We start from the raw sequence: 14,104 nt of genomic DNA, 5'->3' as shown, positions 1-14,104 counted from the left end.
TCGACAGGTCAGGGAATCAGTCTCAAGATCATTCATCAGTGATTTAAAAACACCAATCGGGACAAGTTCTTCCAGTTTAAAAGTATTTTGTAAGGTGTTCCAAGACGAAGGTGGAGAGTACATAAAAAGCCCTTTTACCAAATTCAGTTTGAACATTTGGAACAGTTAGCAGGATAAAGTCCAGCGAACAAAGAGAGTACCCACCACATTCTGAACAATAAAAAGGTAGCAAACCCAAAATGGCTTTGTAAATAAAAGTATACCAGTGCCTGAGCCTACGAGTGACTAGAGAAGGCCAGCCAACCTTGGTATACAAAGTGCAGTGGTATGTAAGGGTTTTGAAGTTATAAATACATCTCAATGTGCTATGGTAAAGGGTGTCAATTGATCTCAAACACTGAGCGGAAGCATTCACATATAAAATATTCCCAAAGTCTATTAAAGGCATAAATGTAGCTGATACTAGCCTCCTTCTGGCTTTTAAAAAAACAGGCCTTATCCCTAAAATAAAATACCAATTTCAGCTTCAATTTTTTTGTATGTTGTTGAATATGCAATTTAAAAGAGAGGCCATCATCACTTAAAATTCAAAGATATTTATATGAGGTTACAACCTCAATCTCTTTTCCCTGACAGGTAGTAATAGGTGAAAGGTTCAGAGGTCTATTTCTTGCTTTAGAAAACACCATTTGTTAAGTTTTGTCAGTATTGAGGATAAGCTTCAATTGACACCAGGTATGTTGAACAGTATAAAAAGCAGTTTCCAAGTTATGGAAAGCTTTTGTAAGAGACGAGGCAGAACAGTAAATAAAGGTATCATCAGCATAAAAATGAAGTTGCACATTTTGGACATTTTTGTCTAAATCATTGATATAAATAGTGAATAAGAGAGGACCAAGTACAGAGCCTTGGGACACACCATTAAAGACAGACAATTTAACAGACATAAGCCCATCAAATTGAGTGCACTGAGTTCTATCAGACAGATAGTTAGCAAACCATGCAACTGCATGCTGTGAAAGACCAACACTCGAGAATCTCTGCCTTAGTATAGCATGATCAACTGTGTCAAAAGCCTTAGAGAGATACAGTGCTGTTTTTTGTCAAGGGCTTCAGTGATATCTTTTAACACCTTCATGGCTGCTGTAATTGTGCTATGCTTCTTCCTGAAGCCCGATTGGTACATTGATAAAATAGAGTTAGTAAATAAAAACTCTTTTAGCTGTTCACTCACAAGTATTTTCAAATATTCAAGTATTTTCACCAGGGGGTGACAGCTTTGAGATTGGCCTATAATTATTTAAAAGAGTTTGATCTCCCCCTTTTAAAAGTGGTAGGACAAATGCTGATTTCCAGATCATACCCAAGACAACTCAATGCTGTAATCCCTGCCAAAGGCGCTTCAACAAAAAAAGTAAAGGGTCTGAAAACTTATGTAAATGTGATATTTACATCTATTTTTTATTTTTATAAATCAGCAAACATTTCTAAAAACCTGTTTTTGCTTTGTTATTATGGGGTATTGTGTGTAGATTTAGGAGGAGAAAAAAACAAGTTCATACATTTTAGAATAAAGCTGTAGCATAACAAAAAGTCAAGGGGTCTGAATACTTTCCGAAGGCACTATATATCTTTATATTCCGGACTCTGACATTGCTCTTCCTGATATTTCTTCATTCATTTATTTGTATTTTTTGAATTTGTGTGTATTGTTTGTTATGTATTGTTAGGTATTAACTACACAGTTGTTATTCTTATCTCTTACTTTTTAAAAGTATTTTATTAAAACTGCATTGTTGGTTAATTAAGGGCTTGTAAATAAGCATTTCCCTCTAAGGTTGTATTTGGCGCATGTGACAAATAACATTTTATTTTATTTGAAACACAAAGATTTTGCTGCACATGCGATAATCTATTTAAAACATCTGTATGCAACCATTTTTTTATATTTTAATTGACAATCATCCCTTTATGTAATAAAAGAGAAATTCCCCTATTGCTATGATGTACAGTAAATCCTCACTCTCCCTCTGTGACTGGGTCTCTGTGCTGAGATACACTGCTCAAAAGGATAGGGACCTCAGTACTGGCCCAGCCCCAAAGCTTTCTGTTCCCCTCGCTGAAAGGGTCACCCCTCCTCCATCTGGGTAGCCCTACCCCCCCACTCCAGCCCACCCTAGGGATCCCCACATAGTCCCTGCCTCAATGCCCTCAGGACTTAAGGACCAATGATTTCCTGAGCCTATCTCCATATGGACAGGCCTTTTAAAGAGCAAAGTCAAGGAAATATGGTCAGGTTACATCAGGCTCCCTAATTCATAATGAATTATTAAAACCAACCCTCACCCATTCTTGCTGACGGCACATAAGACATATAATACTTCCCGACCCAGACTTGTCCCTGAAAGATTGCCTATGAGTTTGTCCCAAATGGCACCATATTACCTATATAGTGCATTACTTTAGACCCGAACCCAATGGGTCCTGGATAAAAGTATTGCAGTATAAAGGAAATAGGTTGCCATTTGTGACACACAGTACATGTTTCAGCTGTTTAGGCACATATCCTCCATGTCTGTCTGTTTGGTTTTCTCTCTCTGTGTGCTTTGTGTGGTTGGGGGGGATTTGGTGGTACAGGAATGGTTATGTAGTTAGCATTTAGCCTGGAGAAAAGGAGAGAGGGAAAGAGAGAAGGCCGGCGGAGGAGGAGAAGGACAGGAGATGCCACTGCTGGAGGCTCGCCACAGGCTACGTCTGACATCCCTCCCTCCGACAGGCTGATGAGATTACCCTGACGTTTTTTCCTTCCAACTTAAATTGCATTACCTCAAGGATCTTATGTTAGCCAGATCCCTATATTATACTCAGGGGGATTTGAGTTCCATTTCGCTATCCCTCATCTCATCGTTCTATTCTATTTTTCTCTCTCTCCCTTGGAAGGAAGGCTGAAATCTTCTTACAGCTTTGCATGCATTAACTGTGTAAAAATACATGTGTCACAATATCAACGGTTGTGTGGCAGTTGGTCAACCATATCCTTGTAATGCAGTGTACTAGTTTAGTCACAGTTATTTGGACTGTTTCAAATATTCTATTCAAAAGACTCTTTTATCCAAAGCGACTTAGTCACGAGTGCGTCTATTTCAAGTTTAATGTTTCAACATTTCTTCCTCACATGCACAGGATAAAACAGGTGTACAAAAGTACAGTGAAATTCTTAACATGAGCGCTCTTTCCCAACAATGTAGTGATAATAATAATAATAATAATAATAATAATAATAATAATAACATATCAAATTCAAAATCAATTATAAAAAAAACACATACAACAACTAAGAGTTAAGGAAACATGTTAATGCAAGTATATGCAGTGCATTCGGAAAGTTTTTGGACACTTTGACTTTTTCCACATTTTGTTACGTTACAGCCTTTTTCTAAAATGGATTAAATCAAACATTTTCCACATCAACCTACACACAATACCCCATAATGACAAAGTGAAAACAAGTTTTTAGAAATGCTAGCAACTTTATAAAAATAATAATACAAAAAACACCTTATTTACATAAGTATTCAGACCCTTTGTTTTATACTCAAAATTGAGCTCAGATGTATCCTGTTTCCATTGATTATCATTGAGATGTTTCTACAACTTGATTGGAGTCCACTTGTGGCAAATTCAATTGATTTCAAATATATATAAAGTCCAACAGTTGACAGTGCATGTCAGAGCAAAAACCAAGCCATGAGGTCGAATGAATTGTCCGTAGAGCTCCGAGACAGGATTGTATCGGGGGAAGATCAGATCTGGGGAAGAGTACCAAAACATTCCTGCAGCATTGAAGGTCCAAAAAACACAGTGGCCTCCATGATTCTTAAAATGAAGAAGTTCGGAACCACCAAGACTCTTCCTAAAGCTGGCCGCCCGGCCAAACTGAGCAATAAGGGGAGAAGGGCCTTGGTCAGGGAGGTGACCAAGAACCTGATGGTCACTCCGACAAAGGTCCAGAGTTCCTCTGTGGAGATGGGAGAACCTTCCAGAAGGACAACCATCTCTGCATCACTCCACCAAGCAAGCCTTTACTCCTCAGCAAAAGGCACATGACAGCCCGCTTGGAGTTTGTCAAAAGGCACAAGATTCTCTGGTCTGATGAAACCAAGATGGAACTCTTTGGCCTGAATGCCAAGCGTCACGTCTGGAAGAAACCTGGCACCATTCCTACAATGATGCATGTTGGTGGCAGCATCATGTTTTTCAGCGGCAGGGACTGGGAGATTAGTCAGCATCGAGGGAAAGATGAATGGAGCAAAGTACAGAGAGATCTTGATGAAAATCTGCTCCAGAGCGCTCAGGACCTCAGACTGGGGCAAAGGTTTTCCTTCCAACAGGACAACAACCCTAAGCACACAGCCAAGACAAAGCAGGAGTGGCTTTGGGACAAGTCTCTGAATGTCCTTGCGTGGCCCAGCATGAGCCCGATCTTAGAACCTGATCAAATCTTTAGAGACCTAAAAATAGCTGAATACTTATATTTAGACCCTTTAATATCAGGTTTAATACATTTGCAAATATTTCTAAGAACCTATTTTTGCTTTGTTATTGTGGGGTATTGTGTGTATATTGATGAGGAAAATAACAATTAAATCAATTTTAGAATAAGGCTGTAACGTAAAAAAATGTGGAAAGAGTCAAGGGGTCTGAATACTTACCGAATGCACTGTACAGGTCAGTGCCAGTACATTATTTATTGTGTCGTGTTACTGGAGTGGTTGAGGTGGGTTTATACATAAAAAGTGACTGGTAGTAGGATAGCCATGTAAACAGGGTTGAAAAGTGACTGGTAGCAGGAACATACAAATACTTATGGTAGGTCACCAATGGTAATATATACACATAAATAGGAATAAAAGTGAGCGGTAGCAGGAGAAAAAAATAAACAATTATTGTAATGGAAATCAATAATCAATGGACAACATCGTAATGGAGTAATACATCTAATCAATAATAATTTTAGCAGCAGCGTAGGTTGTGTGTGAGTGGGTAGAGACCTGTGGAAGGACATCCAGTATAAGCAGTGTGGACAGTCTGTGGGAGAGGGAAAGCAGTAGTTGTTAGCCATTTTACAGACTTATAGCCAGGGGATAGAAGCTGTTTAGATGTCTGTTGGTCTAAGCTTTGATGCACTGGTACCGCCTGCTTGACCGGAGCATGGAGAACAGTCCATGTCTCAGTTTGCTGAAGTCTTAGGCAATTTTTCGGGCCTGGAAGCTCACCCACATGTGATGCGATGGGCTGTCTGCACCACCCGCTGTAGGGTCTTCTGGTTGCAGGTGGTGCAGTTGCCATACAAGGCAGTGATACAACCAGTCAGGATGCTAATGGTGCAGCTATAAAAGTTCCTGAGGATATGAGGGGCCATGCCAAATCGTTTCAGCCAGAATCAGCTCCTTGGTCTTTCTTATTTTGAGGGAGAGGTTGTTGTCATGGCACCCTGCCAGTTCTGTGACCTCAACACTGCAGGCTGTCTCATCACCGTTGGAGATCAGGCCTTCCATCGTCATGTCATCAGCAAACTTGATGATAGAGTTGGAGTCATTCGTGGCTACACAGTCGTGGTTAAACAGGGAGTACAGGAGGGGTATAAGCAAACACTCCTGGGGGGACCTGTGCTGAGTGTCAGCATGGCGGAGGTGTTGTTGCCTATATACTCTCATCACCTGGGGTCGGCCCGTCAGAAAGTCTAGGATCCAGTTGCAGAGAGAGATGTTCAGTCCCAGTTCAGTCCTGAGCTTGGTGATGAGCTTGGAAGGCACTATGCTGTTGAACATTGAGCTGTAAGTCGATGAACAGCATTCTTACATAGGTATTCATCTTGTCCAGGTGAGAGAGGGCAGTGTGGAGTGCAATTGAGATTGCATCGTCTGTAGATCTGTTGGGGCAGTATGCAAATTGTAGTGGGTATAGATTGTCTAGGATGATGGAGGTGATGGGAGTCATGCCTAGCTTTTCAAAGCACTTCACGATTACAGATGTTAGCACTACATGGCAGTAGTCCTTGTGGCAGGTAGCGTTAGAGTTCTTGAGAACAGGAATGATAGTAGTCGACTTGAGACGTGGGGATTACAGACTGAGACAAGGAAAAGTTGAAGATGCCTGCCAGCTGGTCTTAGCATGCTCTGAGTAAGTACCTTGGAATACCGGTCGGCCCTGCGGCCTTGCGAATGTTGTCCAAATTAAAAACGTCAGCCTCGGAGAGTGTCATGTCAGCCTCGGAGAGTGAGATCACCCAGTCGTCTGTAATGGTGGGGGCCCTTGTACACAGATCTGTGTTGTTTTTGTCAAAGCATGTATAAAATGCGTTGAGTTCGTCTGGTAGAAATTCATCATTGGGCAGATCACGGCTGGGTCTAACTTTGTAATCCATGTTGGACTTTAGCAACTGCCATATGTGTCGAGCGTTGGAGCCGTCGTACATATGGGTGGTCTCTGGAATCAGATCCAGCAAGTGCCATGCTCTAGCAACTCAGCTTCAAAGGATCAACATTTCATATATTCAGTACAGGTCAGGGGGAGCCCATCTCACTCTCCTACTCACCATATTAATGGCACTGTGTCTGCATCCAAATTAGTTCCCTAGCACATTGACTATATAGGGAATAGGGTGCCATTTGGGCCATACTCATCGTCTGCTGGTTCTCAGTGAACCATGGAACGTCATAAGTCTACTATCCCTGAATTCAAGACTAGCCTAGTCGTGAATCAACAAACATTGAGAGTTAAAATTGAAGCAAATAAAACAGGGAATCCAAATGGATTGGGGTCATGAGGCAAGTTGTTTGGTTTATTGTCACCTCTAATAGGGCTTACATTTCCTGCCTCCATATTTGACTGGTAGTAATTTCAAACTTGACATTTAAGGTTAACTGACAAATTGGGCAGATATATGGGTAGAAGAGAAAGAGGTGGATGGTGTCCACCATTAGTCCATCACATCAGCACACTCTCTTTGCTCTGCCTCATAGCGTAATGCGCTCAATTATTCTCAAAATCACCGGTGTCAATAATTCACCTCTCTCAGGCTTCATTTCCTGCTATCCTAGTCAATCTTGGTGCAGGAAATGACGCTTCAGGAGCATTTAAACAATGACGAGGTCAAGCGGAGCGATCAGGGGTAGTAAATCAGCTGAGCGGATTTCTCTCGCCTCATGGTGGGGGTTGCGGGTGTGTTTGGCAGGGGGACTGTCTCTCCATTGGTGACATGTTCATCAAGATTCATGTTGTGACGTCAAGCAATCATGGTCGCCTTAGTCACCGGAAAAAAACGGTCGGTTCCACGCAACGGAAATTGCACTATTAGCGCTTCAAGAGAAGAATCATCAGTTAGAGTCAAATACATCAATGTCCTGCAACATTTGTTTGGGAGAGGATATGTATAATAAAAATGGACTGACTTGAGACTGGATCAAATACATCAAATACTATTTGAGATGTGCTTGATTTAACTTGCAATATGCTCTTTTTTAGTTCTCAATTGGCTCCATCGTACCTGGTAAACTAAATCAAGTGCAGCTTCAAGTATTTAAACATATTTGACAACCGTATGTATTAGATCAAGGTCTGGACATGGACACTTCTTTGCATCCCAAATACATCCCAAATGGCACCCTATTCCCTCAATAGTCCAGTAGTTTTGACCAGAGCCCTATGCGCTCTGATGAAAGGGGTGTACTGTATATGAAATAGGGTGCCATTTGGGACAAAGTCCATAATTGCTGCAGTCATGTCTGTGATCAAACATCATAGCAACCAACCCATAATTTGCACCTTGTAAAAGTTGCTGCGTGATGTGTAATTACCCAAGGGATAGCCAGGGGATCAGTTGTGACCTTGAGTCCATCAGGGGGAGGATAGAAATGTTTTCCATATTCATCCTGAGCAGTAAATCATGACTAACCAATCATTAGCAGGCTTATAGATTGGCATCCCCCTGCACCATCCCCACCCCACTCCACCTCTCCATTTATCATGCAACTAGCTAATGATAATTATTATTCAACTTACATACATGCCCAAGCTGAATGTGCGGTTTACTGAGGATGTGTCCTTAATGGCATCTGTTTACCTATATAGTTTGCCACTTTTGACCAGCATCCATTAGGTTCTGGTCAAAAGTAGTGCACTATGTAGAGAATAGGGTACCATTTGGGACACATCGTTTTCCTGATTGTCCTCTGCCTCTTCTTGCTCTGTGTAACAATACATGCTACAGGTTTTGGTGATAGGGGTTTATTTTAATTGGTGCAGATCTCAGAAATAATAGCTTGTGGAAAATGGAAAAGTTGTAACTTTAGGCAATTATCACCTTTTGACTGTGCTGATTCTTTAAATTATTAATTTATTTCCCCCCTACATTCGACCATGGGGCCGTCTGCATCACCTTTCTCTCACAGTTCAGCACAAAATACGAATCAGAAACTCTATGGTTTCATCCCAAATGGCACCCTATTCCATATGTAGCGCAATGTTTGTCAAATCTTTCAAATGCTTTTAGTGTTTGCTTGAGCATGCTTGGAATGCCGGGTGAACAAGGTTTGGCATTTTGTGACTATTTTATTGGTTCCATTGTGCCAGGCAAACTCAAACAACCCCTATTTCAGCAATGTTAAGACAAGAAGGACATAGAGAGGGCTGGTGCAATATTGTTGCCACGTGTACTGATGTCTCAGGAGAGAGCTGGAAATAGTCAGGATGTGTCTCCTATCTGCCTCCCACCCTCCCTCCATCCCTCCCTTCAGCCTTCCATCATTGGTCTCTCTGTCCACACTACCTACATCACCTTCCCTCAGTGTGTGTGTGTGTTTGATGTCCAGATTGAGCTTTGCCTCAACGCCTCCATCTCTATCTCCCTCCATCCCTACCCCTCTCGCCTTTCCCTTTCACGAAGTAGGAGACTCTTACAAAACCTAGCCGTGGCTTGCATCCCAAATGGTAACCAATTCCCTATATAGTGCACTACCTTTGACCCGGGCCCGGGTCAAAAGTACTGAACTATATGGAATAAGATCTCATCTGGGATGCATCCCTATAGCTGTTGTGTCTCCTGCTGTCCCCCTCACTTAACCCTTCTCACTGACCCTGCTGAACACTGGTCAAGTGCTCAATGAGTTGTGGTGTGGCCGTCACTCTACTGCGACATGTCTGGGCTAGGGAAGGGGAGGAGGGTGAGGAGGGAGTGAGAGAAGGGGGCACCATAGGGGGTGAGGAGGGGGGTGAGAACAGATTGGTGGATAGCACACTCTAACACAAGGGATAAGGGAGTGAAGGAGGAGGGGTTACTGACTGGGGAATTGTGGGAAATTGTGAAATCTCAGGACCAGCGGGTTTGGTGTGCCTTGACCCCATGCCAACCCCTATTTCCTATCTCAATTGCTTCCGCGTGAGTTGGATTCTGTCTTTCGTTAATGCTGTGTTCCAGTCCACGACCGCCTGACCTCACATGGGACATACAGTGCCTTTGGAAAAGTATTCACACCCTTTGACTTTTTCCACATTTTGTTACATTACAGCCTTATTCTTGAATGGATTCAATAGTTTTTCCCCCCCTGATAAATCTACACACAATACCCCATAATGACAATGCAAAAACAGGTTTTTAGAAATGTTTGCAAATGTATAAAAAATAATAAACTAAAACATCACATTTACATAAATATTGTCCCAAAGACATTAATGCATTGTCTTGGCTGTGTGCTTAGGGTCGTTGTCCTGTTGGAAGGTGAACCTTTGTCCCAGTTTGAGGTCCTGAGTACTCTGGAGCAGGTTTTCATCAAGGATATCTCTGCACTTTGCTCCACTCATCTGTCCCTCGATCCTGACTAGTCTCCCAGTCCCTGCCGCTGAAAAACATCCTCACAGCATGATGCTGCCACCAACATGCTTCCTTATAGGAATATTGCCAGGTTTTCTCCAGACGTGACGCTTGGCACTCAGGCCAAAGACTCCAATCTTGGTTTCATCAGAACAGATAATCTTGTTTCTCATGGTCTGAGAGTCTTTAGGTGCCTTTTGATAAACTCCAAGTGGGCTGTCATGTGCCATTTACTGAGGAGTGTATTCCGTCTGGCCACTAACATAAAGAACCGATTGGTGGAGTGCTGCAGAGATGGTTGTCCTTCTGGGAGGTTCTCCCATCTCCACAGAGGTACTCTGTAGCTCTGTCAGAGTGACCACCATTTCGATGGGCAGACAGCTTTAATAAGAGTCTTGGTAGTTCCAAACATCTTCCATTTAAGAATGATATAGGCCACTGTGTTCTTGGGGACCTTTTTGTTCTGACATGCACTGTCAACTGTGGGAACTTATATAGACAGGTATGTGCCTTTCCAAATGATGTCCAATCAATTGGGGTGGCAGGGTAGCTTAGTGGTTAGAGCATTGGACTAGTAACCAGAAGGTTCCAAGTTCAAACCCCTGAGCTGACAAGGTACAAATCTGTTGTTCTGCCCCTGAACAGGCAGTTAACCCACTGTTCCTAGGCTGTCAATGAAATTAAGAATTTGTTCTTAACTGATTTTCCTAGTTAAATAAAAGGTAATAAATAAAGTTGAATTTACCACGGGTGGACTCCAATCAAGTTTTGGAAACAGGATGCACCTGAGCTCAATTTCAAGTCTCATAGCAATAGTTACACAAGTTATACATATGTAGAATATCTAAAAACGAGTTTTCGCTTTTTCGTTATGAGGGAAAAAAACAATTGTTCATTTTAGAATAAGACTGTAATGTAACAAAATCTGAATAATTCATTATTTAAATGAAAACAATGTTCTACACGACACACAACAATGGTGCGTGAATGTTTATTCTTTACCCTGCATTACCGCAACCTTGTGACTCCACTTAGGTTCATTCATAAAAATTCTTACAGGAAATCAGGCTTACTTGTGGTTATTTCCATGTAAAATTACCCATGAGCACCAACATGAAGTTCATAGGAGCGTGTAAAATCCGGTGTCAAATGAAAGCTAATAGTCTATATATTTGTGTGTGTAAAATTAAAGCATATAAAAAAAAAATCTGCCACTTTCTATCCTAAATATTAGGAATAAGCAAAGGCTCTGTGTCCGTGTGGCTCTGTGTCCGTCCACGTTGAGCGGAAATTAACAAGAGCAGGTCCCGGATTGCAACAAACACTCTCTTTTGTTAAAAAAATTGCCACTTAAAATCACCATCACCACCCCAATGAAGAGGGACATTTGTAAGAGGAGAGTAGGGTCCATAAAAGGGAAGGTTTCCACTTCAAAGCTGTGCTATAAAATCCATCATTAGACATAACCTCAGGGCATTGGCCATTTCCCCTCATGGGAGTTGAATGGAATGACACTATGGTCTGCGTGTTCCTAAGGATGAGTCCCAAATGACACCTTATTTCTTATACAGTGTACTACTGTTCACCAGGGCCCATAGGGCTCTGGTCAAAATTAGTGCACCATATAAGGAATAGGGTGCCATTTGGGAGGCAAACCGTATTGTTTTCCCCAATGGTCACTTGTGAAATGGAAACATATATGGATTGGATTGATAGGTTACTACAATATAAAGGCTTTCAAGATTATTTACAACATTGGAATCCAATAAATGTCATCTAACATATGAGATAAAGTAATAGAATCCGTAGAAATATGTGGCTTTAAAACCATCATTACATGGAGTGAATACTGATCCATCATTATTAAATTATATGTGTCCCAAATGGCACCTTATTCCCAATGTAGTGCACTTCTTTAGAACATGTTAAGGCTGTGCTTTGATCTTTACAATTTAATCTCATCTGATTACTTCACTTAGGCATGTCACATATCACAAACTCTAATGAAATCCTGAATGAAAAAAAACACCAGATGGAGATTATACCTATTCCCTTTCCCTCATAAATTACCATGTACTGTATCATCTCTCTTCACATCGTGAAAAACATGCACATTCATTTAGTCTCATTTTCATGCTTAGTCACTGGGGAGGGTTTGAATGAAAGGCACCAAAAGAGAGGGTCCTTCTTATTCCAGCATCAGCACTCGGTAGTCTTTCTAAATCACTTCTAATGAGCTGAGAGAGAAGGAGAAGAAGCTAGCTCGCTCTGTATCACTGAATCAATCATTCACTCTGTTTTCCTCCTCCTGTAGCCATCCACTGGATCACGTTGGTGCTTTAATGAGCCATTTCAATTCCTATCAGACGATCTGTGTCGCTCCCGTGTGTGTGTGTGTGTGTTTGTGCGCGTGCGTGTGCGTATGTGTTTGTGTGTGTGTGTGTGTGTGTGTGTGTGTGTAGAAGTTGTGTGTGCATGTACGTCTCTACCCATCACGTGGTTACACTCATGCTGATACCAGATTGTTCAAATTGAGTTTGTGAGATATTAGTCTCTCTCTCCCTCTCTTTCTCACTCACTCACTCACTCACTCACTCACTCACTCACTCACTCACTCACTCACTCACTCACTCACTCACTCACTCACTCACTCACTCCCTCGCTCCCTCGCTCCCTCCCTCCCTCCCTCCCTCCCTCCCTCCCTCCCTATCACTTTAATTCCCTCTCTCTATAACTCCCTCTGCTCTCTATCTCTATTGCTCCGTAGTGGACGACAAGATTGTGCCACAACGGTAATTGCATTGTGTTGTCATCCTGCTTGGACTCCGCTCATCTGTCTCTTTTATATCCACTAAGCACTCTTGACCTTGAGGAAGGCACGATCGCACCCAACCAGTGTCAGGCCTAGTGTATGACTGCATGCCTTCTCGCTAGAGAGCAAAAGAGAGGAGAAAGGGAAGACGACGAGTGAAAGTAAGGCAGGGTATAGGACTACGAGACAGAGACAAATAGTGTGAGTGTGCCAGGGAGAAGTAGAGAGAGTAGTAGCTAGAGGTAGAGAGGTAGGTAGAAACAGAGGTACAGACAGGAGTAGAGGTTAGAGCGAGGTATATGTAGAGAGAAGGAAAGAGATGTAGGAAGACAAAGGTGGAGATAAAGGTAAAGGGTGAGGGCATTTCCATGTAAAGGACTCATGAGTTTCAAAGTTCAAAAGAGCAAATGTCAAATCTGGTGCACTGTAAAACAGAACTACCTAACTCAGAAAATAGATTGAGTAGTTACTACTCTAACATCTCCAACAAATAATACAAGTAGTACGATTTCATATGCCAATAAGATTTCTTATCACTTAATGTTTTTCAGTACTGTTAACAAATATTAGGTTGTTGCGTAAACATAACTTTACTTATTTGTGTTCTGCTAATCTAAAGTTATTGAGTTTTTACAATTTACGATTGTTTAATATTTATAAGTATATCTAACATTTATGAAATATGTTGTTCTTACTTTATAAAATTATGCGTTATGTGACTCTGTTTTTAGAGGACTGTGGGTAATTCACAAATATTTGACTTCATGATACTTTTACACAATGTTGTATGCATGTTGGAATAAATGAAAGTATATTTCTGAAATAGTAGTATGCAGTTTGTTGTGTTATGAGGTGTAATTGATCATAATGAACGGATATCAAAACCGTTGGACAAATTGACGTTCAGTAATGAGGAAAGCCATTCCCACCATCAACAAGGTCATGACTGCCACTCTTAATGACAAAGGCTAATACAGCATCCTGTAATGCTTATAGCTCTACCTGCACTTATTGCTAGAGGATAGAGTACTGTGCTCAACAATGCCTGCTAAGGTGGATAAAAATAACAAGTTGTTAAAATATCTAAAATAATGTTAAACATTAAGATACAACCACTAAAAATGACTAATCAGAGCTACTTACTACTTGAACAAAACAAAAGTAATTAAGGTTACAAACTTAAGTAGTTCTGAATACATAATGCAGATAACCACATGGGCATTGTCACTTTATTACTTTACGTTTTGAACACTGAAATAGTTTGAGTTTGAGTTGGATTACTAGAAAGGCTCAATTTAATGGGTTTCCACCCCCAAATTGTTAGCAGTGTGTCAAATGAAAGCTAAGAGTATATTTTTGAGAAATTAAGGCATATATAAATATTTCAATTATATTCTAAATATTAGGAATAAGCAAATACT

The sequence above is a fragment of the Oncorhynchus tshawytscha genome, linkage group LG29 (assembly GCF_018296145.1).
Source record: "Oncorhynchus tshawytscha isolate Ot180627B linkage group LG29, Otsh_v2.0, whole genome shotgun sequence".
Classification (NCBI taxonomy): domain Eukaryota; kingdom Metazoa; phylum Chordata; class Actinopteri; order Salmoniformes; family Salmonidae; genus Oncorhynchus; species Oncorhynchus tshawytscha.
The sequence above is the reverse complement of the archived record's forward strand: the minus strand, read 5'-3'. Positions refer to the sequence as shown.